At 37.0% G+C, this 26,852-nt stretch overlaps 1 protein-coding gene across 11 annotated transcripts in view; it reads left to right on the top strand.

The window, feature by feature from the left end:
- The window catches only part of ZBTB20 (zinc finger and BTB domain containing 20), a 468,555-nt gene that overhangs the window by 73,066 nt on the left and 368,637 nt on the right, over positions 1-26,852 (top strand). For 10 of the 11 annotated variants that reach the window (XM_017833966.1, XM_017833967.1, XM_017833961.1 and 7 more), the window contains one exon: positions 6,077-6,136. The gene's annotated coding sequence lies outside the window, so the exon portion shown is untranslated. Of the gene's footprint in view, positions 1-6,076; positions 6,137-6,233; positions 6,324-26,852 lie in introns of those variants that run through there. The other variant, XM_017833970.1, reaches the window with a different exon arrangement.

Raw genomic sequence — 26,852 nt, forward strand, 5'->3', positions numbered from 1 at the left:
TTATCAGCACTGAATTAAACAGAACAATGTGTCAGAAGGAGATGGACCCAGCTGGAGGTCAGGCCTAGAAGAGCATCTTGTCAGAACCTCAGGGTCCAGTGGCGATGACCTTTTTTAATATTTACAGGCACAGATAAGATTTCCTTTGGCATGGTAGCTTTATTCCGTAAAGGAAATGGGATTGTACCTGGGACTGTTTTATGCCTCATTGTAGAATTTCTGTCTGGTATCTTCACCAGGTTCTTCCTCTGAATCTAGCTTCTTCCTAACAGATGTACAGAAACAAGAAAAGGTGCATATGCCTCACAGGAATCTTGTTTTTGCTCAGCTGCAAGTCAGAAACAGCCGTCTCATTCACTAGCAAACACGTGAATACAGGATCTTTATACTAAAACTTTTATTTCTCTATTTAAAATTCCAGCATGGTTTGGTGAGAGGAAGGTATTTTGGGGTTAATAAGAAATGTGTATTCTTCAAAACAACCCCACCTTCAAAAAAAAAAAATTCCACAGCCTTATAAAATACCTGTTTTGTGTCCTAAAATAAAGCATGTATTTCATGCTCTAAAAGTCTGAGGTTTGTAGCTGAAAAAGATTAAGTAAATAATTCAAAATTTGTTATGTTTACTTGTTAATAATTAAGCAGGTTAGTCTCTGTACTTTTTATAGACGTTGAACTTTATTTATTTATTTTTATTTACTTGGCTCATGTTCTGATTTTTAAATCTGAAGAAGTTTCTGCCAAGGAAGAGTTCACAAGAAAAAGGGCATCAAGGAGTTAAGCACTGCACAGGAAGCAAATTCTGCAGGGACACATAGCCTCTGGAGAAAATGGAGAATTGTCATCTCTCGCTTCCCTTCTGCATTCCTCCAGACTAGTCTCTAGTGCTTTGAGGGAATTAAATTTTAAAGGTGATAATGATTTTTCAGACAAAAGCGGCACCTTTGATTCCTGCTTTGTTGTTGCCAGTGACCAGAGACAGAGAAGTCTGTCTTCGTTATGAGGTGACATTTGGTTCATCTCAGTCAAAGGAAAGTTTCAGCCTTGTTCTCTTTCAGAAATAGAACAAAAATCTGAAGGAAAAGATCAGGTAACAGACACATTGTGTGTCTGTTTTCTTGTTGTTTGAGTGAGTTACAGTCTGGTGTAAGCTGACAGATGAAGAAGTCTGAGTCTTTGTCTTTTGAAAAGGTACAGAGAGGCCAACAGCAGGTGAGCTGCTCTCCCAGACGTATTTAGAACCGTCCATTGAGAGATTGCATCCTATGGCAGGTGATAGTTTAGTCCAAGTAGATCAGTCTGGGCACCTTTGCCTTTGGTGGAAATTAACAGGCCAATAGTTTCCCAAGTTCCCTTTGAATCTCATATCTGTCACTTGAGAAAGAATGTACTGAGAAGTAAAATAATTCTGTGTTTTCCATGCAGTAATTTTTGGTTGCTGTTAACATAGTCTAGACCTGAACGTAGACTGAAACAGAGAAAGAAAAGAAATTTAGATTCAGGTTTGGTTCCCCCTCCTCATTCCCTTCCTACCTTAAGCAAAGCCATTGCCTAATTTTTTTTAACATTTGAACTGTTCCTTTGGTCTTGGCAGAATAAGATACCATTTGATAATTTCACTCACCTTTTCCAAAGGGGAGAGAAAGCACTGAGTAGTGTGAAAAGTCAGTTGAAGTGATCAGCATTAAAAGACAAAAGCTGCTGAAATGTGAGAGTGATCTTTGGACTGTATATTGAAAATCAAAGATTTAAAAAGACTGTTTAAGTGAGAATTAATAGCCTGATTTTGTTGACAGTTGAAGTCTTCATCTGTTACCATGGCACGTTTTAATTTACTGTCTGCATTGGTATTTCTTTCTGAAGAAATACACAGGCTTGTTGCTACTGCCTCTGATATTAAAAGTGCCATTTGCTTCTCATGTTCCAGGTGATGATTTCTGTTCAAGTAAAGTTATAGTACATTAAGGTAAGAGGAGGTTAACCTGACAGAAAGTGTTACAGATGTTCTCCTTTCTTCATCACATGACTGTTGCCTTCAACAATAGTTTTATCCTGAGCCTACACAGTTAATCCAAGTCTTCCATGGAGATAAATATGGGCAGATAGTATTTTTCAAATAGAATTTAGAAGTACACAAAGTATTTAAATTGGTTTCTAAAAGACTTTTTCAGGTGTTAAGAATGGAACTGTAGCAATGTTGTTTCTTTAAAATTTTTCCATACATGTATGAAGCTTTCTTCTCTGCAAAAAAGCCAGTTCATATCCAGTTCATTGTCTTATACTTGCAGACTAAGTCAGTGGTCTGCTTTGGGCAGTTGTCTTCAGAAATTCCTCAGACTTTGTCATTATCGTGGAATTTAATACTAATTTAATAATAATCATTTGATTTATTCTTTTTTCCCCCCCAGACAGACAAGCTTGACTCAAGTTAAAGATATCTCAATTGTAGTTATCAGTGGACCAAAGTCCATGTCACAAAAACCATTACTACATTTGGTAATAATTGATCTTTGATTTTAAGTCCAATGAAAGGTTGAACCAGCCACAAAACCTGACCACTCAACATGGTCCCTCAGTTCAAAGTGAGGGGTAGTGGTGAGCCTGTGTGAACCAATTGGTTCTCCTGACAGAAATATTGCCTTGAAAATGAAAGGATTTGAAGCTCTAAGCCTGCCAGATAAGACTTTTCCACGAGCATTAAATTCGCACACTAGTCTTTCAGTCTTTTTTTAGAGCATTGCTGTGATGCATTGTCCATTTTTGAAGGACATACTTTGCCCAAGCTTCATGCCAGGTTGACTGAATCTCAAAACAAACCAAGAGATTTACGGGTAGTCTCACAGTGAATCATTGTCTGAAATCCTTTTGGCTCCTATATTCACAGCATTCATCAACAGTGATTCCTTTCATTCACTTGCTACCAGAGTTTAATTTGTATGTATGATGACTGTGTTTGGAAGGAATTGAACTGGAGTGATGCTAATATGATTTATTTTACTCTTTGAATTTTGTTCTTAAATACAGAATCTTAAAAGAGAAGATCCTCATAGATACCATGCTACAGTATTTTCTCCCCTCACCATGGAAGCTCTATAACCTTGAGGAAAAACATAAATAAAAATGACACATTATTTACATTTTCTTGAATGGAATGTATTTATCTCGATTTCACTTAATCTGATGATAGGCCACTGCATAGTGTTTTTTTCATTAGTAGCAAATGTCAGAAGTCCATGCAGGGTGTAAGGCATCAACATACGGAAATGAACAAGTATGTATAGTTCTTTCTTGTTTGCATTTGAACAGCAGTACAGTATGCTTGTTTTACTGTACAAACAACTGGCAGAGTGAAGAGGCATTTTTTATTTAGGACTGTTTAAGTTATCCATTTTTGAATTTCTTAGTTCTGTGGTAGGATTGGATATTGAAAAAGAAGATTTAATAAGTGTATCTCATTTATTTCACCCTTGAAAGCACATTTTTCTAGGAAATTACCATGACCCACCTCAAGCCTTTCTGAGGATTGAGATGTACTTATGTTTTTGATGCCAGCAAGCCTATTGTGAGCCTGTGATGTAACTTTCATGTTAAAGTTAACTTTCATGTAAAAGTGAAAAAGCAAAAGTGGTTTCCTGAGTTGTGTGCATAGTTTTTCACTCCATTATGTCAGGTTTCGAGCATATTACTTGATTACATGATATAATTTGAATCACTAATAAGCTGTTGATCTAAGCTAAACCATTAAACATGAAGGTTGGAATTGAAAACAAAATGAATGCCTGGAGGTAGCTGGTTTTGTCCAACAAATTGCCATCTTAAGTATAAGGCTTGATTAATTTAAACCATGTATAAAAATAATTTTAAAAACTATGGCAGAAATGTTACCACTAATTAAACTCAGATGTTCAAATGTTTAGAAAGGATCAATTAATGATTGTGAAAATAAAGTAACTGTAACAGTTATAAAGACTCTTGTACGGCACTTTCTGGCAAAAATCACAACTGACAAGAGGGTAGCTGGGTACATCATGAGTACTTGTACAAAATTTCAAATGACAGTAGGCCCGAGAAGAGAAACTGAAACTTTTGACTTGGATTTAATCCTTTGCAGAGCTTAAGTCTAAACACCAGTGGAGGTCTGACTGATCAGTGGATCTTCAAATAGAAAATGTTCTCGTTCACCCTGTGATCAGATTTTCCCATGTTCTTTCCATGTTTTTCAGCTCTTCCAGGTTCACCAGTGCCACCTTTTTTTACTGGGCTCACTCATAAGAGCCATGTAGTGTGCCAGCAAGTATGGAGTGGTTCACTTGTTAGATGAGGTGGACATTAAGGGAACAGTGCAGTTTCATACCTAACAGTATCACTTAAATCAAACATATCCTTGTGCAATACATCCAGCAGCATTTAAAGGTCAGACTCCTATCCTCGTTACTCCATATTTTAGGTCTTCTGTTCTGCTTTATTCATTGTCTGTGCAGAACTGAGAGACTATTCCAGACCATCCTTATGGATGTCTGTCCAGTGTGCCTCTCTATTCAGACAGCTGCAGGCCTTATGAAAGCTGAAGCACATGTTAGACAGCCTTAGATTGAGCAAAATAAACCTTCTTCCCCGAAAACAGTGGAAGCTGCTACCGAACAGACTATGCTGAGTATGCTCAGAACCAACACACATAGGCTGGGAGATTGCCACAGGGAAATTTCCACGAATGCTGAAGCTGAGCCATTGTTTGATTGTAATCATCAGAGGTAGAAGGCACCCAGAAAACAAGAGGAAAAGGACAAGATCTGGAAAGAAATTGTGAGCATATCTCAGAGAAAGAAACAGAAGCATCCCTGTAGTAGCCAGGAACGGTAGGAAATCAAGCTTGGAAACGCCAAGCCTGAAAGCCTACTGGTGTTACGTTTTTTTGAGATCTTTCTAAATAAGTAAGGGTGCTCCAAAGATCAGTTCATTTCTGATAAGTAATCTGTTCCTAACAGTAATCCCAGTCGTTAAAATGTCTTTGTGGCTAGCTGTGTAACCCCCCCACTAGCAAAATATAGAAAATAAAAATTATTTTTAATTTCTAAATTATTTTAACAATTTATCTAAAATATTGTTTCACAGAAAAAAATGGGGTTTTATATTATTAAAGAATACCAGTAGTTTTAGTTAGTCCTGCCATACTCTAGCTGGCATTAGCTTTGAACACAGGCTCTTAGGTGGAAAGTCAGCACTTGAGGGGAACAAAGGAATCTCACTGCTTCTGCAAGGAAATAAGAAGCCTGGCTGAAATGGATTTGAGCACTGTAATCTAAGTGAACCTCTTGTAACAGGAATTGGAAACTATGCCGTAGTCTGTACTGGTGAAGGAGAATGCCCAGGTCTTACTTTCAGTCTTCAAAATGCTTACTCTTTCCTTTGCTGTGTGCCAGCAACTTCTGAACATTTTGGTAATTAGCAGTCTATGGTACCAAGTCTCCTTTTAGTTCTTTTTTTTTCCAATGCTGCCTATGGAGAGGTTTTCTGAACATTTTAGTAATTAAAGCCATTTATAGTTGAAAGATGTGAAGACTTCATACATATTTTTTCATTTAAAAAAATAAAAACAAACCAAAAAAACTTCAGACTCTTGACTTGTTAGAGTACTTAACTGTAACTTTTTCCAAAGTGCATTTGAAGGACAAACATAAGTGGCAGAACTTTGATTGTGACACTCATCCCTAAGAGGAATGAAACTACACTTAATGGAAAAAATGAGGGTTGTTTTGTTTGTTTTTTTTTTAAGCTTGGAGTGTTAGAAATCTCTCCCTATTAATTTGGTGTCCAGCTGTATAACTGTTCTCTCTGAAGCATGTGTTTAAAATGACATTTGAAATACTGGTACAGTTTATTGGTTTGTCACCCGTGTACTACATGTGAATGTGTAGGACTTTGTTTTGTCTTCCCTCAGATAGCTGTATGTTTATATATATATATATACAGCATTCCACCCATTTTCCCCACTGAACAAGGAGCTATTTGACTGTTATGGAAACTCAAGGTTTTTTGTGTGCAAATCCCTAAACATAAGCATTTCTTTTCTTTACAGCAGCACAAGAGAGAAGTGTTGAGAGCTGCTCTTAACCCTTTTGGAGTCCGAAGTCAAAAGGTAAAACCAAATGCTAATTTTTATGTTTCTGAAGGTGTTGATACCATAATTGTTTGGAAATGCTGTTTCCTTATCACATTTGAATGGAGATTTCCCACAGGAGAAAAGCAGGGATAAAGTAAGAAGAATCAAAACATTATTAGACCTCTTTAAGAGCCACCAGCATATCTGGGCATAAATTATACAGGTAAGTTACAACTGGTAAACTGCAATTATCTGTTTTACTTAATATGAAAACATCGGCGTTAAGAGTCAGTGGGACTTTCAGTAGGATTTAATATTGCTAAGGATTTAATGATTTTTGTCTCACTATAACTTGATAGTTTTTATGATATATAAAGTTTTTTTCAAATTACAGTAAAACAAATCCTGTAGCTCTTTTCTCAGGCAAGAGTCCCTCAATGGGAGTTTTGCCTGAGTGAGAACTGAATGAGGTCTAAATAATTAGCAATTAAAATATTCAGTTATTGTGCTACTGTATATAACAAAGCACTGGAGGTATTAAAAATTGCTAATCTCCTCCTTATTAAAATGTTAACTGCTAAACATAATACAGTTTTGCATTTTCTATCATTCATTTTTGCAGTTCATTAGTAGAGGTGAAATGTTTGTGACAAATAGTCATTTGAACTTTTAAGGGATTGACTTTGTTTTCCTGGCATTTTAGTTAATATTTCTGACTGAGTTAATTTACAAGCAGAAGTGTTTGTGGAAGCCATGGATTTTAGTCAAAAACTTGATCATGTACAGAGAGAAACTTCTAATATTCCATTCATGTGTATTTGCAGAAGAAAGCAGATGGTAAAGCTACTCATCAGGAGACAGGGCTAGGCAGTTTGGGTATCCAATTTGTATACATTTTGATCATCAGCTTCTTGTAATGAACTCCAATAACAGGTTAAGGGTTGTCCATAGGTCAATTTTCAGTGATACACTGGCTTGTGAATAGTACAACAACAGGCTAAGGAGCAAAGTTGTGCACCCAGGTCTGTTAATTAGCACATGAACGCTTTATTACTATGCTAGTTAATGTAGTAGACTGTGCTCTCATCCTGCTTCACTGGGCAAAAGAATGGGTAAGATGCATCTCCTGTCCCCTTCCTCACACAGTAGCAGAGGAAATGTGGAAAGGGACAATGGTATTTGATGGGTGAGAAAGGAGTGGTAAGTTAAGGTGTTAACTGGTAGAGGAAGAAGGTGAATTAATGAAAGGATTTGGTGGCAGGTGAATTTCCCAAGGAAGGGTGACACCCTCAATGCTGTTTTTCCCACAGTCACTCCCTGGAGTAGATTTTGTTACTTATTATGCCTAAAGGTTTTTTTTTTTCTGACCTTCTGTAGAGCCATTTTAAACCTAGGCATTTAACTGTGCAGTATAACTTTGTTGGCAATTCAGACCATGATTCTGCAAGGATTTACACATGTATTTCTCTTACAGCATTATGAGTAATCCTGTTGAAGTACATGAGATTAATTGCAGGACATAAAGTTAAGCATGTATATTTGTTGTAAAAGAGGTGTAGTTGCATTTATTTATTTACTTTCAGGGTGGGAAATTATTTTTAAAAATACATAATTACATAGAATTTTCCACTAATTTTGTGGCAGTTAAAGAGTTGGTGGATTGTAACAAAATAAGCTTTCTGCTTGTTCCCAAAATTCACATTTTTGTCAGGTTCTCTGCTGTAAAGTGTGGGAAAGAATAAGCTGCTATCATTTTCCTTTTTACATGGACAGTTAAACATCTAGCTAGAATGAGATGATCATATAATTTATTATAGAAGAGTGAAGAGGACAGAAATCAAACAGGAAGGCAAGTGTACTTGTGTGGACTCTTGTTTATAATTTCATCAGATTGGTGCACACCTCAGACATTTTATTTGGCGATAAAATATGCAAATTATTCTGGACCCAGCAGCAATACCTTCACCCGAATGTCAAAACTGACTGAGATTTTTAAATCAAACCTCAACAACAACTTGTATTTTAAAGCAACTATTCCTAAGATATAGCTACCAACTATAGATGAGTAAGTGCAGAATTGTTTCCTACTTTCCTTCATGCTATTTTCCTTCTTCTCTTGTTTTACCTCCATGGAGGAACGGGGTTGCAGGCTCACCTGTAAATACTGGGTGTAACTATGGGCAACGATGCAGAGGAGCTATAAATGTATATGGAAGTATGTGCAAAGCACAGGAATGCAGTTTGAAAGTGGGGAGCCTTATGAAATGAGGTGTATCAGAGAAGATATCCTCTAGTTTTCCAGATGCCTACATCACATCTTCCATATCTGTAAAGGAATGGGTAGCACAAACTCTTCATTTCAGTTGCTTTCTCTGTCTTTGGTTTTAGTTTTATTGCATTTGTGTCCTTAAATCAGAATGTGGTAGTAGAAGTCCATGGATACAGTGGAACATTTAGATGATAGCTTTTCCACGAGATTGAAAACTGAAATTCCTCAAAGCTGTGGATGTTTAGCTGCTGGGATTTTGGTTTTGAATGTACATACAGTCATGACAGAAAGGGTGTCACCGAAAATGCAGCTTGAGATTTAAATGTTAGATGTGTTTATTTTTGGAATCCTTGTTCCACTCAGTGCCCACTGCCTATAAAGTGATAATCTTGTGTATTTTCCCCAGATTCAGTTCCTCCTCTTCTCTCTGTGGATGAGTGCTCACAACTATGTCCAAACACTTCTATCTTAAGTTCTCCTAGGGCTTTTTTGGCTTGTTTTCTTCTTCTTGTTGTTTTTAGTGTGTGTACCTAATTAACCAGAAAGCTATCTGGACTGGAAACATTCAACAAAGGGTAACAACTTAAGTACTCCTGTATCTGTGCAGTGTGTGTGTGTGAGAGAGAGAGAGCTGTGATTACAGAGGTTATGAAAGATCGTTTTTTGTTTTTGATTACATGCCTGCCTATGTATGTTGTTCTGTCTCTCTGCCTTCTCTTATTTTACTTGGCCACTCTGTTCTAACAAATCCTCCTCTATGACAGATTAAAATTTCTGGTCAGATGCTTTAGATAGTTACAGCCTCTTCCAGGTTGGATTTTTTTATCCACATTTAAATAAGAGTAACATTTTTGTTTTCCTGCAAAGTGAGGAAAAAGATTTCTGTGTGTTGTTGATTGGAAAGACACAATGTAAGTCCCATAATACATTATCAGGGACCTGAGTCCTATAGCTTTCAGGGTCCCCCGAAGTACTCTTTGTGGAAAAAGACTTCCAAAACACTCAGGGCTTACTGCTTGTGCAGATTTAGGCCACTGCAGAACATTTTGTTTACAGCAACTAATTCTAGGACCTACTTTGGTGTTGTGGATACTTAACTCCTACCCACTCAAACAGAGGCACTTCAAAATAATTAAAGTAAATGAATAATCTACACACAGAGCAAACTCTTTCAGAGGGAAAGTGGGTTTATTGAAAGAAAAAATTTGCTTTTTTTTTGGTTTGTTTTTGCTAAATAGTTTATTTCAAGGTCTTCTTAAGTAAGAAGCAAATGCTTTTGTTGGAAAATAAAAAATAAAATCGAATTTTTGATTGTCATTTCTGCAATGGCTGATGAAGTTAAATCATTGAAAGCAAGAAAAAAAAAACAGATGGAATTTGTCTTTTCAAGCAGAAGTCTGGGTAGTAGTGTATTGCCCCTGTGCAAAAGCTGACTGAGGTAGCACTGAAAGAAATATAGCAGGTGTTGTGGTATGTTCATTTTAATGCTCTGCTGTAAAGGAATTTGAAAGATTTGAAAGTATTTTGAAAGAATTTCTGGACGTTGCGGGAGACTGCAGGGTAAAAGCACCAAAGGAGGGGAATCAGCCATGATGACTTTGGTTTTTCCCTGGTTGGCTATAGATGAAAGACTCATGGTTTAATCTGTCACCCAAATGGATGTCCTTTAACCATCTGTTGCAGTCCTGATGCCATGGTTGCAGTTATCAACGTTGATTCTTCCCAGTTGCCATAAGAGTTGATGACTTGCTGCTGTATAGGGAATAATTGCCTAGATGTGATAACAATAACCTTATTAATCTTACCAAAACCTATGCATTCATATTTGATAAATTGGAATCTGTCATATTCTTTCAACGTCAAGCTTCACAGGAAATCTCAGCACCTGCAGAAGTCTTCCTTATATGCAAACTCCAGGAGGGGAAATTTAGCTTCTTTCTTATGTTGACACCACATTTGCTGTTTTTTTCAGTTCTGAATTTGATTCCAGGCATCCACCAGTATTCCAGAGCGAGAGGTGACCAGCATCACAGCCTGCAGTACTGCTGCTCCACTTGTCTTGAATAATATCCCACTGGGCTAGTTAACCATTACACTGACTCTTTCCCGTTCCTTCATTGCTGATTTCTGCCCAGGGGACATGGGTTACTGCAGTCTGGCTGCCAACACAAAGTTCAACATTGTGCATGCGTATTAATGTTTATCTTCATGCATATGTGTTGTGTTGTTCAGCACATACTCCAGTAAAGCTAACAATGCAAGGCCAGTGTGCCTGGTTTTTCTATTTAAAAAGCAAAAGTTGGAGGGCTAGTGTTTTACCCTCCCTCCTTTACCATTTTTGAAAATGAATGTGAAAGGATTTTCCTCTCTAACCAACACACTGGCACAACAGGTTTCTGCAGTCAGCACTTGAAAAGTAGAATTTCAGGATGCTAAAATTTGGTTTCTTAGAGAATGTGGTCAGTGATTCATGTTGATCTGCCATGGGCCATGACCTGATACTTCTCCTATGAAAAAGACAATGTCCCTGTTCTCTGGGAGGGAAAAAGTATGGGTGAAGAGTAAATGTCAGGGAAGTCTTTTGAGATTCAGAAGAAGGTACGGTGTACAATGGTTTTTCTTAAATGTATGCCAAGGTCAGTTCCTTTCAGTCATTCTCATTTTCTTCTTCATCTGAACTGCAGATTATCTGGAGGATATGGCACAGGTGACACTTGGCACTTTTGCCACATGGAACATGATTTGGTTTTAAATTCTTTCTTCTATGCCAGTGAGTCAGTTTACTATCACTGGAAATAATAAATAGCAATTCTGTTGTCCAGGTGTCAAATTCAGGTGTCCAGAGAGATTAAAGTACTGATCTTTAATGCCTCTGGTGTTTGTTTTGGGGAAGTTAATTTTGTTCAGTGAGTAGCTCAGGACAGTGAATTTTTTTGCTGCTTCTGGTCAGATTTCTATTCTGTTGCCTTTTTAAAACCCAGTAGGCACTTGGTTTTCCATAAAAGTAGAACTGGGGCTGACAAGGAACTAATTTTAAAAGGGAGGGTTAAATCTTTTTTCTGGTGTTACAAGATTTTAACTTCAAACATTATTGTGTCCTCCAAATTTCAATATATATACTTTTCACTGAGTAGTACTGTGAAATCCTTTCACCCTTCTCTCTCTCCCTCCCTCTCTCCTTCTTTCTTTCCCTTTATTTCTCTTCTTTTCCTCTATTTCTTTTTCTCTTCCTCTCTGTCTCAGTATCTCCCTCTTTCTCTCCCTGTCCTCTCTTTGTATAGATGGATGTCTGTTTTCCTGTTGGAGCTGAATCAGACATTTGTATGGGGACATGGTGGAGATGCCGCTGAACACCTTCCGCTGCCTCATTCATTTTGTAAACCTTCCAGTCAAAACCAACCTTAAGTTATGCAATAGTATGATTAGCAGAGTAGAGTTACTGCATAACTTGGTGTTATCAGCAGTTTAGGACATTAAAAGACCAACCCCCTATTTCTTCTGTACCAGCAAATATAACAGCAGACAACAAAATGAGAGACAGCAAGAAGTCAGCAGCAGTGGGAGCTGGACCACTTATGTGGCAGCAGCACATTTTAATGCCAAGTAGATGAGGTAGACCATTTTGACTCTGAAAAGCAGCTTTGAGGCCATTTTAGTCATTCTCTTTGGTTCTTTTGAATCAAACTTGTATCATTCTTACTGATATTAATAGGACTTGGGGGATTATACAAGTCTCTATGCCTTCCGAAGGCATATCTTAAGGATGGCAGAGAGAATTCATGAAAGTAGGCAGAGACTCTTCTAAGAGACAAGCAGCTGAAAACATGTATATTTTCTGGCAAGAAATCAACACTGAAGAAGAAAATAAAGAAGCAAGAAATGTTGCTACTTAGTCACTCATAGAGCATTTTAATTACATAAGTTTTTATTAATCTGAATTGTGGTCATTTACAGAACTTTGATCTTAGACTTTTTCCATCCTCTGAATTAAAATATCTTTACAATAATGTTTATAGGCACATTTAAATGTTTGAGGTTTTTTACGAGATGAGATTGCCCCAAGATCTCAGTATCTGTGTCTACATGTTCTGTGTGTTTCTTGTAACAGTTTTATTGGTATGTGGCTAAAACACAGTGTTCCAATTCCAACTACTTGACTGGGCTATAAACATGAGACACACTATTTCAATATAATAATTCAGTATAATAAATTAAGAAGCCTTGAGATTCTGGAGGCCACCAGACAATGATGATCTCAGGTGATCTCCTCCACCAAGACTGGGAACTCTTATCATTACTTCAGAGGTCATCAAGGGAGAGTGTCTTTCTCTTTACCAAGATGTTATACTGCAGCAGAGATTCAGTTCATTTAAGGGTGACTGAAAAAATAATATTTTTACCTGTTCAAAGTCTTTATGTTTTAGAAATAGCTTTTCTGTAGTTATTTTGCAATTAGTTTAAAAAATCTTCATCCTCCCACTGTTCTTCATTGTAATTGGTGAATCTGAGCAGAGAGATGTGTGGAGGCAACACTGCAATGTGAAAAAAACTAGTTATTATCCAGACTGATCCAAATAAGCAAGCCCACCTTCTTCCTAGGCTCTTCAGAAAAGTGTGGAACTTTTTTCCAACCAGTTGTCTGGGGAGGGGAGCTGCAGAGATTTTCGTAGTATCTTAGGGAGATCTGCACGTGGATTTTTGAGGAGACACTTACTCGTGTATGTACACTGAACATCAGTGCCCTGCAGATAATCCTGTTGTCTCTAACTTGAGGACTGTGCTTTAGTAAAATAGATTAATGTTCAGTTACCCAAGCTTTGTTTATGCTTGTTTATTAACCGAAAGGCAGCATCAGGGCAGAAGTAACTTGAATATGCCCTCTCCTGGTGTTGACCAGTTGTATTAAGTGCTCTTTTCATTCTCCAGTTAGATTTTCCATAATCTATCCTTGAAATCATGAGCTGTTTAAATTTTCTGAGAGTCATCCTGTATTATTTTAAGTCATTAAATTAACCTAGATGCTGGACTTTGTATTGAAGAAGTAACGTGACCTCTTCTACTCCCTTCTTGGATACAAAACCTTCACCAATTTTCTGAAGAATATATGTGCCTGTAAATAATTTCTATCTCAGAAATAAGTCCATGTTTATCTGAGTATTGATTTCTTAAATGGCAAAAGAAAGAATATATTGTCACTTTGAAAACAGGTATCCTTTCTTGTTATGTAGCTATTGGCAGTTTTATGTAGTAGTTAAACTTGTGTTTACATGTTGAGATCACATTTTTTGGAACATGGCATTAAGAGGGAAAGACATCAGTTACAAAATCTCACTTCTCTTTTAGAAACCTTTTCCCTAACATCCAGTAATATATTTGAGTTAGTTTGGCACATTGTAGGAATAATACATAAAAGTCTTGAGCTTAGATTTTGAAACCTGTATAGTCAAAGCATGTTGATATGGATATAGCTTGCAGAATTAGAGAGTTTAGCCTTTAAATAAAATCTTACTTTAGTAACTGCTTGTTTGACAGTCAAGTAATTGTAAAATTAGTGGTTTCTAAAAAACAAAAAGCATGATTTAGCGGAAGTTTTTCCCGCTTTTTTGAACAATTTTCTAACCAGAGATTTTTTTCTTGAAGTCTTGCCAATGACAAAGATAAGGAGGGAACATGTGGACTCATGCAGAGTGCTCACTAGGGCAAAAAAAAAAAAAAAGAAAACCCCTAAGTTTTGTCTGAGGAAATGTCACATTTCTGTGATATGAATGAAATGTAGAACTCGCTTCTTACTGCCTTAGAAAAATCAAATGAACTAACCTCTCCATTTACAGAACAATTTCTCTGTGCGTTCAACTTCCATTTCTTACTAGAAATCAAACAGCTTTGTTTTTCAGCACTTCTCTTGCAAACTTAGTCCCTCAAGCACACACATAAAAACCCCTAAATCCATGTGTCCTAGGCAATCAGAGATTTAAGAAGGTACCTTTTTCATAGGTAGTTATAAATATGTATTAAAAAAAATTCCCATTGCATGCATTTCTCAAGGGAATAATACATGAAATTACAAAGGAAAATGTTAGAGCAAAAAGTAATGAAGTAAACTCAAATCTAGATCTTCCTATTAGGAAGAAGCCGATTGAAGTAACAACATTGCCGAGATGCTAAAAACAGAGCAGTTGAAGTAGAACTGGGTTTCTATCTGAGGCTTTGCTTTTGACCTTTTACTAGTGTAGAATTCTAAGACAACATTGGTGTCATCTTCAGTTGCCTCTAGAATCCTTTTAGTTGTGGAAGATTGCCGCTCATAAAATATGAGTAGGGCAAGAAGTCTTCATTTGTCTGTGTAAATTCAGGGTATTAATTGTTAACGCAGCTTTCGATGAGCTAAAAGAACATCGTAACTCCTACAGGAAATATTTATGTGGATGATCCCTGAAAACCAGGAAAAAATGCTATATTTTATTTTATTTTATTCTATTTTATTTTTTCAGAGGAGGGGCTCGGGGAATGTCTGTGGGTTTTTTGGGTTTTGTCCTCTTTTTTGCTGGCGCACTGCATACACCAAAATATGAGACAGTAAAACTTTCTCCTTACACAAAGCTGTAAATGTTTTAAGGCCATTCTGCTCCCTCTGAACCTGTATTGAAACAGGTGCCTCACTTGCTTGGCTCTCCTGGAGCAGTTTTATGGATTAAAGCACCACACGTACCCTGCACAGTGGCACTATTAACAGTGTGGAATGAGGCTGGGAGAAAAACTCATATAGGAGCTACACACCTAGGTGCAGTTAGTAAACAGAGATAGTTACCCTCATTAAGCATAATTAAACCTAATATTGACTGTAAACTGTTACTTACCTTAAACTTCTCTGCAGACATTGTGGGAAAGGGATTAACTTAGCAGATAGGTACACTAATTACTACCTTCTTCACATTAAAGTTACCATCAGCAAGGCCTATATTCATAAATAAAACATAGTAGGGGATGAGAGATTGAGAAATATGTAAATTCATTTGCAGAAAAAAAAGACCAAATTAAAAAAAGAAAGTTGAATGATGCTACTGGAAGCAAAATGGCACTCTAGCTAATTACCATGAAAAGTATGATAAATCATGGACGTGTATCCTTGACTTCTGACTGATAGAGCCTGCAGAGTGCAATCTCTCATGCGTAGCTGCCTCTGACTGATTTAAACCCATACCACTATCGGGTTTGATGGGAAAGCACAAAAGTGTGTTATTTTATTTCCTTGGGTATTGTTGCTACCTTTTTCTCCTAGAAATGACTTGCAATTATTGTAAAAAATACAGTCTGATTTCTGTTCTGCAGAAGATTTGTTGTTTGATGCAACTGACAAACAAAGGCTCCAAAGATGGTCTAGTTATGTTTTAATAGCTGCCTTTTCAAACGCAATTGATCTGGTATATTGAGACAATTATAGAAATATAATAAAATGTCAAGGGAGGGGTTGCTTTTGCTTTGTTACACTTATTCTCATGGGAGAGATCTGGTGTCCCGCAGACAAGATCAAAAGTCGGAAACAGTTTAATTTATGAATTTCTATTTCTTTTCTGTAGAATTTTAAGTGAGTCACGTCGCTGCTCTGTGCTTCAGCTTTTTGATCTGATTCCTCCCAAGTTTCATAGTTTTCTGCACGTAACAGGGACTGCACACATTTAGGATTATTCAGATGAGAGACGTTTGCAGGGTGAGGCCATACTATGTGTTACCGCATCAGTGCTGTTACTGCTTAATCCTGTAAGTACTTTAAATTTTAATACATGGTGATGATATGATTGCTGTTTGGGTGGTATTTTCTATTTTTCTTGGATATCTGTCCAGAGTACTTTTTTTGGTTGAGCCACATCAGAATAAAAGTCCCTTCCACTGGGCTAGCTCACACCAGAATAATCTGAGGACAGATTTATCCTGAACTTCCTGAGCAGAGCATTGCCCAAGCCACAAGCATAGGGGAAGCTTGAGTACACTAGTATTTAATGTGCAAGATGGAAATTTAGCATCACAGTGGTATTCTTATTATGTGGATATTTTAACACAAAATTATTATTGGCTTCTACTAAGTATTATCCTTTAACTTTTTATGAACTTCCAACATTGGGCACTCCAGAGAGGGAATTTAATATTTTGTAATGGTCCTAGTATTGCATTTTGCTGAAAGAAGGAGTGGGAAAAGTGAAATTGTTAGTTGAATATCTTCAGATAGATACTATCTAGTGAGTACCTTGATTGTTTGGTGTGGGCTTTTTTTCATTTCTTGTTGATTTCTCTTTTCTTCTAGAGATATTTACCCCTGTAATACTGATGTGATCTACAGGTAGGACTGTGTAGTTCCTAGGTATGAGTATTATGTTTCAAGAAACAATGCTTAGTAACTAACAGTGTTTTCCTGCTCTGGTAACCCTTATACTTTTCAGCTTTTTGTGTAGCCAGCTGCAGTGTTTATAGATGCTATATTCATATGCCTTTCAAAGTTTCACTGAGTTTTGACAGCATAGGATTTGAAAGAAATATTTCAAAATTGTTTCAGAGCTGCAAGTTACTTTCAAGATTTACATGGCTAAATTCTGCAGTTGACATACATGTCAAAACAGACAGTAAGCAAAGAAAAGAGATGTCCTCTGGGCAACAGTCCAAAATTATTACTAGCTAGCAAAATCACAGGTTAAAGTAAGAACAATTTAATGAAGTAAATACAAATTTAGGGGCTAGGTTGTTGCAGCATGAAAAAATATTTGCATCCCTTCTCTTGTTTAGGACTACAGAACTGCAGCAAGGATCTTTCACCTGGGATTTACTTTGAGGAGCTATTTTTTCTGTCTCCTCCTTCAGGGAGATTTAGAAACACTCTGTTATGGGCTCGTAGCTTTTTTTCCTGGTTCCCTTCCACATCTTTTCAAAGGGAAGAAAGAAGAGTCAATGTATAGGAAATGGAGAAACAGACTTGAGACATGGAAGTTATGAGGCTGCATAGCCTTTACATTTCTGTTTATTATCAAGGTGCCTGTCTAGACTTCTCCAGGCTTACCAGCTAAATGTCATGGGGAGTCTTAGTCACATTGCATCTGTAACAGTGGACAGCCTAAATCCCAGGCAAGCATTTCAGCATTTGGCCTGTTAGTAGCAGCTGCATGCTTTTTCTGATTAGAAATTGAAATTGGGTATATATCAGCTTCCTAGGGAAACATTGAAAACAAGTATTTTTGATAAATAATAAATATTAGGAAAGCTCCATTACATAAGAAATGGGAATATAAACTCTAACCATGCTTTTGAGGAAGAAAGAAATTATTCTACTTTGTATGTTAGCATTCTAAAACCAAACTGTATTAATTCCCATCTACTGCCCATCCATCTGGTGTCCACTGGACACTTTATGTCCACTGGACACAATAATAATTGATCTCTTTGATCCGTTGTCAAACTCATTCCCTTCAATTCTTTTAAGGGTGCTTTTGAGATTCTAGCAAAACATTTATCTAAGTAATAATAAACTTGAATCCCAGTCATCTTTGCAAAGCATAGGCCAAATCCTGTGAATTTATACTGAGCCAAAATTTCCACTGAAGTCAAAATTAAGAGCTTTGTCACTTGAAGGATTTCTGTCAGGCAGAAATTCCCTACTTACTTTCTTCCCCTGTGGTAAGGATGACTAAACATACTTATAGGTTGTTATCAAATTTAGACACAAAAAAATACATTTTTAAAAAAAGGCATATATTTTCATGAACATTCTTTTGTGAAGGGAGTGTCTCATTTAAGCAATAATATTTCTTAAATAATAGTTAAATGAAGTATTTGAAGATTATAATTTTCATTTTCATCAATATCAGAACAGCTGGATCCCATCACTGACTCGAGACAAAATAACTGAATATGGACATATTTCTGCCAAGTATAATATAAAAATGGGAGGCCAAGCTTTAAAAGATGGATGATACTCTTCATGTGAATTTAAGTCATATTCTTAATCAACTGGTTTAAATTTGAGTTAGGCAGAACATATCTGTTTGAAATACTCTTACAATTTCTACTGGATATGTAATAGGTTTCAAACATTTTTGTAGCATGGATCTTACATGTGACAGTCAGATACACTCAGGTCCAAGAGAAAGTCTGTAATTTCTCTATCTGAAGTTGTTCCTAGTGGAAAGCTCTCTAGAATGACAGTAGTAGAGCTTCTGTCAGTGTCCTCATACTAGAACCTAATAGCAAATGTGCATAGCTGTGAGGACACTTCAGAAGCATCCTGGCATTTTCTTGATAGATATGAGTAGATTCAGTTACTTGTCTTTTGGAATGTTAAATACTACTGTGTTTTGAAACTTGCACTTTCTTGCTTCTCCTGTTTCCTATTCATTCCCTTACCTTTTCTTGTTTATTATTATCCTTCCCCCATAGGTTGTCTTCTCTAATATCTCCTCTCTGTTTTCCTTCTTTCTTTGTTTCCTGTTTCTCAGTAGCTTTGCACTTTTGTGGCTAAAGCCCTGAATTTCATGGTCTGTCCTTCCGCAAGCAGGATGCCCACTGAAGTCAGTGAAGCCAGGGTTTATCTTCCCATGTTTTGGCCTTTGCTTGTTATCAAGTAGCTACATTATATCCATAGCAAACTATCTGTATTTTGGGATGTGCTTCAGCCAACATAAGGCCATTTATTTTACATTTACTTGTAGAATGAATCTACTTACTTCCAGTCCCCCATTTGGAAGCTTGTTAGGAATGTGCATGCTGCTATAATATGCAAATTGTAATGAGTAGGTGAAGAATAAGTATGTTTTTGTCTGATAGGCTAGTACTTTTATTTCACCCATTTAAAGACAAAGATGGCAATCTGCTTGTTTAATGTTCAGTAAGATCTCAGTGTTAAGTGTCCAGGGGGTATGAAGTGTTTAAAACAAAATAACTTAGGAGCTGAGGAGATAATTATCGATGAGAGGAAGTACTGGGAAGGGCAGGGAATACAAATTAAGGCAAGCCAAGATAGATTCAGTGCCACAGAAAAACCTCTCCCTCAAATACGCTGACAATAACCTTCAAAAAGCTGGGTGAGTTAATGAAACTTTGCTGCATCTACAATGCTGATGCAAGTGATCATTTTACTTCTACTGGATGTCCAAGTGTCTGAGCCCACCCTTGTTCTTTGGAGTCTCAGCCTACACTTTTTTGTGTTGGGTAGAAAGTAGGAAGTGTTATTTCATCGGAGAAGAAGGGTTTTATTTGGTTGTTATGATTTCCTGTTAAGATTATTTCCTTCTGCAGTGAAATGGAACATATGGGCTTTTTACGCCAAGAGTATAAACTATGAGTGTCAGGTCATTGTAAAAGATAGTCCAAACTAATGTGCAGTCTGTAATTAGTCCTGTGCTCCATTTCTTCCTTTGCTGAACCAAAAAAACCCTGACCACTTTCTCTATTAGAATATCAAAACTGAAGAATGTGTGTGTCTGCATCTCTGATATGCTGTTAGTCTGTAGCAGAATGCTTACAGATGAAAGTTGACTTACCCTCTTTCCCTTAGCATTTACTGTTGGCAGTGGGACTTGGGATTCTCAGTTAAACAAATTTTTGTCTGTCTCAGTTGCCTGTTCTTCTGCATGTCAGATCCATTGCATTTTTGATGCAATAGATTGTGGTGCTTTAAGGACATACTGTAGCTACTAGATGCCTGTGAGTTAACAAATTTTAAGTATTTAAATCACATAGGAAAATGAAAAGGGGTTTCTTCTGTATTTGGAATGACTAGTAACTTTACAGCCATCAAACTGAGCTTGGAATGACCAATTGACCCTTCCACTCTGTATGCTGACTGCTGACTATAAATGAGAAGTCTTTCCAGTGCTGCCATGAGGTTATGAGACGTGGCTATGTAGTAATTAATGCCACTGTATCATTTTTTCACTGCTACAGAAATATAATATCAGATGCTCAGATGGCATCAATTGGCTTAGCTCCACTGAAGGCAACAAAATGCGATGCCAACTTATACCAGCTGAGGATCTGGCCCACAGTTAAAAGGAAAAAAGAGACAGGCTGCCAATATGGCAGGGAACATATTGAGATTTATGGTAGTGACTTAATCAGTAAAAAGTTCTGCTTGAAGTGGTTGTCTCTTTGCACATTCACATTAGTCACTTGAGCTGGAGACATTTGGAGCTCTAACACAGCCTGTGTGGGCACATTCCTGCTCTTCCACTCTATTCCACACTTTATGCTCTTAAATATCTGAGAGCATCCCACCTCACTCCCATTCTTCTAGCTGGCAATCTCTCCTCACAGGTCTACCATAGATTTGGGGCCATACATTTTTTTTTAACATAATTTTAATTTGGATGACCCTGTTTTTTCACATTTGCCCATATTTCTGGTGTTGCTTTTGTAATCACACATAAAAATGAGGGGAATTTCACATGTCTCTGTTGTAACTCTCATCTAGCTGTCCTCCTCTTTGCATTCAAGTATATTAATCTTGGTAGGAATAAGAAAATTCAGTTTGCTGCCTTTGTATTCAAATATGTATGTATTTTTTTTTTATTTGGAGATAAGGTAACTGTACCTAACGTAATGCTTGTAAATTTTTAGATGCTACAAATATGATTGAATAACTTGATGGATAGAAATTCTCCGTATTACAAAGTTAGTGAATGAAATACTTATTAAAGATGAAGTAGCTGTAGAATCTCCCCAACTTTTTTCTGCCTCAGTAATATATTTTGGCATTTGGTTTCTAATGAGTGCTGTCTCTAAACTTGTGAGCTATCCCCAGTTCTGATATCTTGGTTTTGATTGTTAACAATGTCCAGAGTATATAATCTTTAAGGTCTTGCAGTTTGCATGTTTGGTCCCATCTGTAATGTAGGTTATTTGACAAATTCTGTGATCCATTCTTGTAATATGAAGTTGAGGAAACACTTTGCTTCTGCACTAAAATCCCTGCCTTAAAAACTGTAACAATTGATTGATGACTTGGAATTTGACTACAATATGTATGTCTGGCCATTTTTGGATTACACCTTACAAATACATTTTTAAGCAGGATAAACTTTCAGAAATAGAAGTATTTGCATATCTAAAGCAAGTAAAGTTTGTTGAGTTTTAACATGTAATGAATTTGCTCTTCTGTGCTCCAAAAGTAAAGGAAAATAAACTAATCATTAAAACATCTATACAAATACAAAACTCAGATGCAGTTTTTTAATAAGTTTCAAAGGATGCTTTGAATGACACTCAGTCTTACCAGGATATATTTTCCTGCACTTCAAAGTAAGAGTATATCTTCTGTGTGCATCTGTATCATGTAGGTGCTGAAAAGAATACTGAGGAGGCAGGACATGATGTTAATCTCTTTTTCTTTTAGTTTGCTAACTATTGTGTTTTTCAAAGAATCCGGTGCTACCTCAGCTGGAGGACTATTGACTGTCTTAGGAAAAAGTATAGGACTTTTTAGTATAGTCCATCTCCTACTGAGGTCCTTGAAAATATTTATGTTTCAACCAACAGTTTATAAGTTTAAACTTAAAGCATGTAGTATCTTCAAATCCCTATGCTCATAATTGTAGTTGATTCACTTAAACATAGAAACACTTGAGAATACTGTAAAGTACCTAAAAGAAACACTAAAATATTGCAGCAAATGTTTAAATCAATATTGATTCCTATATTCTTGGTGTTTTTTCTTAGAAATAACCGTATACAAGTTTCCAAATGATAATACATTTTTTAAAGAACCTTAGAGTGGTTTGACAAAGTATCATTGTTCTCATTTGATAGATTCGATAGATGGGGAAACTGAAACACAGAACAGTTAAGTAATTTTCTCAAGGTTGTAAGATAATTCATGGCTAAACTAAGGATAGATTATTTCTTGGCATTGAGCTTTTCATGAACTATTCCACTGCTTCCCTGTGTTAAAGAATGCTACAGTACCTTTATGATACACTTTAAAAAGAAACACAACTAGTGGTCTCATGTTTTCAAGTCTCTTTAAAAACCCTTTTCTTCAGCTGAACATCTTCATTTTCTATCCTGACCTTTTATCAAAATTAAATTTTCATACACACACAAATCCCGCAGTAGAGAGGAAGACTGAATACCGTCTTTGACTTGCCTGGAATTAGAGTCAAAACCAGAGGGCAGAATGTAGCTAAAAAATATTGAATTGAAATTCTTATAAATGTACTTCAATGCTTCAAATACTGTTTCCTGTATATTGGACCAGAACAGAAGGTTAGTAGGAGATGGATGTCCCTAGTTATAAATAATTGTGACAACAACTAACAGTACAGTGCACTTGAAAGAACAGTTAAGTCTTGCTGCAAAATGCATCTTAACTACAAAAATGACAGCCCGAACGGTGCTGTGGATGGAGGGCAGCTTGTAGTCCTATTCAGAATAATAATATTAGCTTGTGTCTGTTTGAAATATCCCAGAATTTTGTAAATATCTCCTAGAAAGTAATCTGATGTTTCTTATTCCGGTATTATTTAGGGGTGTAAGAAGACAGTTTGTAAGAAATTTGAAGTCAGGTTATAGTACTTCTGGGGCAAGGTGTATAATTGATTTTTTTTTTAAATTACAATAGCTTTTATTTTACAAACAGAGTAAAATGGCACACTTAGTGGTCTGGCTGGCACCAGTGAAGCCTGTGGTTAATCCAGTTTCTTATTTTACAGAATTGACTGAAGAAAAGGATACATTCTTCTTTCAGACTCCTCAAAGCTTTGCTGAGGTGCACAAACTTATGCAATTTGAAGGAAAGTTTCAATTTACAGAGAGTGTAACTTCACCCTAAGGTCATTGACAAAATACTGAATCCTGGCCTGTTCTAGAATATCTAGGATCCTTACTTAGGGTTTAAAGAGAGTTTTTCGAATCACTGTTGTCATTAAACTCTATTGCACACTCTGTGCTTTCTGTTCTTGGATAACCTAAGAAATATCTTTGCCTGCCTGTGAGTAGCTGGCAACAAATCTGAGCTGCATTTACATTAGAGTCCTTCCTAAATGTTCTCACCATTCTCATGCCACTGTTAGCCTTAAGGAAGACATTCTCCAGCAAATGGAAAAACACAGTCTCCCCTACCAGTGGAGGCTGTATTATTAATTCTGGTGGCAAGTAGAACTGTGTGCATATATTGCTAGGGTTACTTGTCACCTTCAGCCCTCCTTGCTGAATAGATCTACATGTTGAACGATGGAATGAATAGGAGGTGTCTTTTGAGATTTGAATTCTCTTTTAGATAGGATAAGTTTCTGTTGTCACCATCTCTTTACCAAAGGGTCATTTTATTTGCCAAGTATGGGGGTGCATTGAGGATTGTCAGTATGATTCCTGTACTGTGTTTCAGCAGGAATTTCTGGGTTCCACGTCTGTGGAACTGGAGGTGCACAAAGGGGACTCCAAAGCTTGTAAGTATCTGTCAGCTGCAGGTGCTGTGTCGTCTCAGGCACAGAGAGGGAAGGATGTACCCTACACTTAAAACAGAGAAACATGAAGTAACTTGTGTTACTGTCTCAAGATCTTGGAACTAATCACATGAATAAAGCTGAAGTGGTAGCCAGTAAGATGCCTTCTTAGAAATTCATTCCTGTGTTTACTTTCTGAAGTCTATGCAGAAAAAATTGTAAGAATCTTAACTGATGATTTTTTTCCCCTGAAATAATTAGTCTATCAAGTCAAGAAGAAAGTACCTTTAGAAAAGAGAGGATTTTGAGAAATGAGCCTGTGTTGAAAATTTCTATAAAATTTTTAGCCTTTTACTCTTCAGACTCTTGCATTTACTAGAATTATCCATTGTTTATCTCATTGAAAGTAAACTTAAGTCCTAGTTCATGAACTAGTCTTCTAGTTGAGCTAGAAGAGCCTTATACTCTTACTGTTGAAGCACAGCTCTGATAGTAGATAACCAAAACTCAACCATGTAGGCCTTTTTCTGCTGGGGGATTTTTAGCAGCAAATTGAGATTATTTGGGTTATTTAATGCCCTCTCCCCTGCAGCACCAACAACATGTAGAACACTGTAATTATTCTTCACTAGGAAAACTGATGATTAGGGATACTGTATAGTTCACTAAAAGGAGATTCTGGATCAAAAGAACTAACAGGTAACAGTGTGAGCTAAGATAGCACAAGAAAAATTATTAGACGGGCAACATTTCTGTCTAGTAGTTGTACAGAAGTCATTGGACCACCAAATAACAAAAGCATCGTAATGACTAATTCCAATTCTGGTTTAGATGAGTACATCAAACCATATAATGGTGGATAAGACACCTTTAGACTTAACAATATTCAACTAGTGCCTAACCCATGGCAATACCATCCACAGTAATTATACGCTACTGCCAGCTATCTTGAGGATCAGTTTAGGAAGAGAGCAGTTGCTTTGCCCAGGGAAATTTAGATTAGATGTAAAATTGGATTTTTCATAAGGCCTTGTTTTTACCTAGCTACGAATGTTTCCTTAGCACAAGTGAAAACTTTACACATTTTAGCTCAAACTGTACTCTACTAAGCCTCCCACATTTATACCCATCTTCTTGGCAGTCATCCCAAAATATGTTTGGGTTGAAGCATTACACATTACATTTGGTGAAGCTTTAGCATTCCCTGTTGCTCACATCAATCCTTATTTCTGTTTGCTCTTGTAATTTACAGTTAATGAAAATTCTAAGTTTACCTTTGTTTTTGTTGGCGTCTGTACAAGAGAACCCTTTAGCCTTTTCAGCCTCACATCCAAGTGGAAAGCTGAATCCAAAAGGGAAGGTAAAACCTATCTAAGCAGTTTCATTTTAGAAAGAAGCCCTTAGCATGCGTGTCAGCATTGTAACATTTCTGAACAAACAGCAAAAGACCCTTGCTCAAGGCTTGACCTGTGCCTGCTCTTGTGAGTAGGCTTGTAAGTAGCAGGTAGACACCAGATTAGCAGTTGATCGTAACATCAGAATGCCAGATCTCAGTGACCATCTGGTTAATGGCCTTAACCAGTTCCTGCTTCCTTCCAATTCAGGCAAGATTCTGGCTGAAATTAACAGGAATTTGCCTGATTACCAACGTGGGAACGTGGCTAATAACGAACTCGTACTGATGACCTTAACACAGCGTAGGCAATATTGACAAAACAAACCATTCTGGAGTTAGTGCAGTCTTTTCTAACGAGCCTGTTAAAAATTGTCTCACAGATTTTCAGTTCAGGATATACAATTTCTGTCTACCTACAGTACCACCTATGCACTGAGCTGTGTACATACAAGGTTATAGTGTTAAGCAATGAGCTGTAAACAGATGGTACGTGTATAATTTCTGTACATACACACAATTAGATAATGTGCGTAATTTGTATTATGCTTTTAAAGACATTTATTTGAAAGACAGTTTTGTGCATTAAAAATTCCTATGCAGCTATCAAATTATTGTAAAAGTAAGCTTTAAAATACACCCTTTTCATTTATTTTTGATGCTCATTACGCGTTCTGAATCATTGCACGTTCTGAAACATTACCTTTTACATTAACAAAATATTTTGCAGGTGAGAAATACTGACAAATTCAGAAAAATGTGTAACACAGAATTATGATACAGCTGCATGTTTCTGGAAAAAGCAGGTCTTCATGAAGGCAAGCCTGACCAAGCCTTCCTGCATCTGCTTACAGTGCTGTGTATAAGCTGTTTTTCTCATGTCATCAAAGCGTTGCGTTATCAGTAGGAACTCTGATCACATTTTGAAAGTTCATTTCCTGCTTTCTGGTTCTTCTGTTGCCATTGCAGAGGCTGTGCAGTCTCACATGCTGGAGGACAAGGCATGGGAGAAAAGCACTGTTTGCACCTGTTTAAAATCTCCAGTGCTTTGTGTGGTTCCTGGGCAACAGGCAGGAATCCTGAAAAGCTAGGCTGCACTTGCTCAATTGTTGCTGGCAGCTGTGACTTTGAGAGAGCACATAGCAGCTCGTTAGCAGGTTGCTTGTGTTATGTGACATGCACCAAGCATGTCAAACTCTGAGCTGAGCTCGCTGCCTTTGCTGCCTACAGTCGAGGCCGGGTTGCCTGGGGTTGCAGACTTGGCCAAGGAAAGCATTGTAGGGATGTAAGGTGAGTTCCTCATTGGTAAAGGGGCAGGGAGGTGAGGCAAAGAGATGTGAATCAGCGTTTTCTGGTTGCAAAAGGGGAACAGCAGCATATAGGTTCTCTGCACCAATGGGTGCTATTTTCTTCTAGCAATTATGTTCTTTCAGAGTATATTTGCAATGGTGCAACATAGAAATGCAGGGGATAACATGGAATTGAGTGTGAAAGTGTGTGTAAGTGTGCACACAGACACATGCATACATCATATATTCATTGCAGTATGGAAATACAAGATGACTTCATGGGGTAATTTTAAATTTTATTATGAGCTTTGATTTCTGTGTCTTGTTACTTTGAGGGATCAGAATCAAACCAACCTCTGCAATCTTGATCTTGGCCTATTTA

This window comes from Lepidothrix coronata, unplaced genomic scaffold (assembly GCF_001604755.1).
Source record: "Lepidothrix coronata isolate B3197 unplaced genomic scaffold, Lepidothrix_coronata-1.0 Scaffold226, whole genome shotgun sequence".
Lineage (NCBI taxonomy): Eukaryota > Metazoa > Chordata > Aves > Passeriformes > Pipridae > Lepidothrix > Lepidothrix coronata.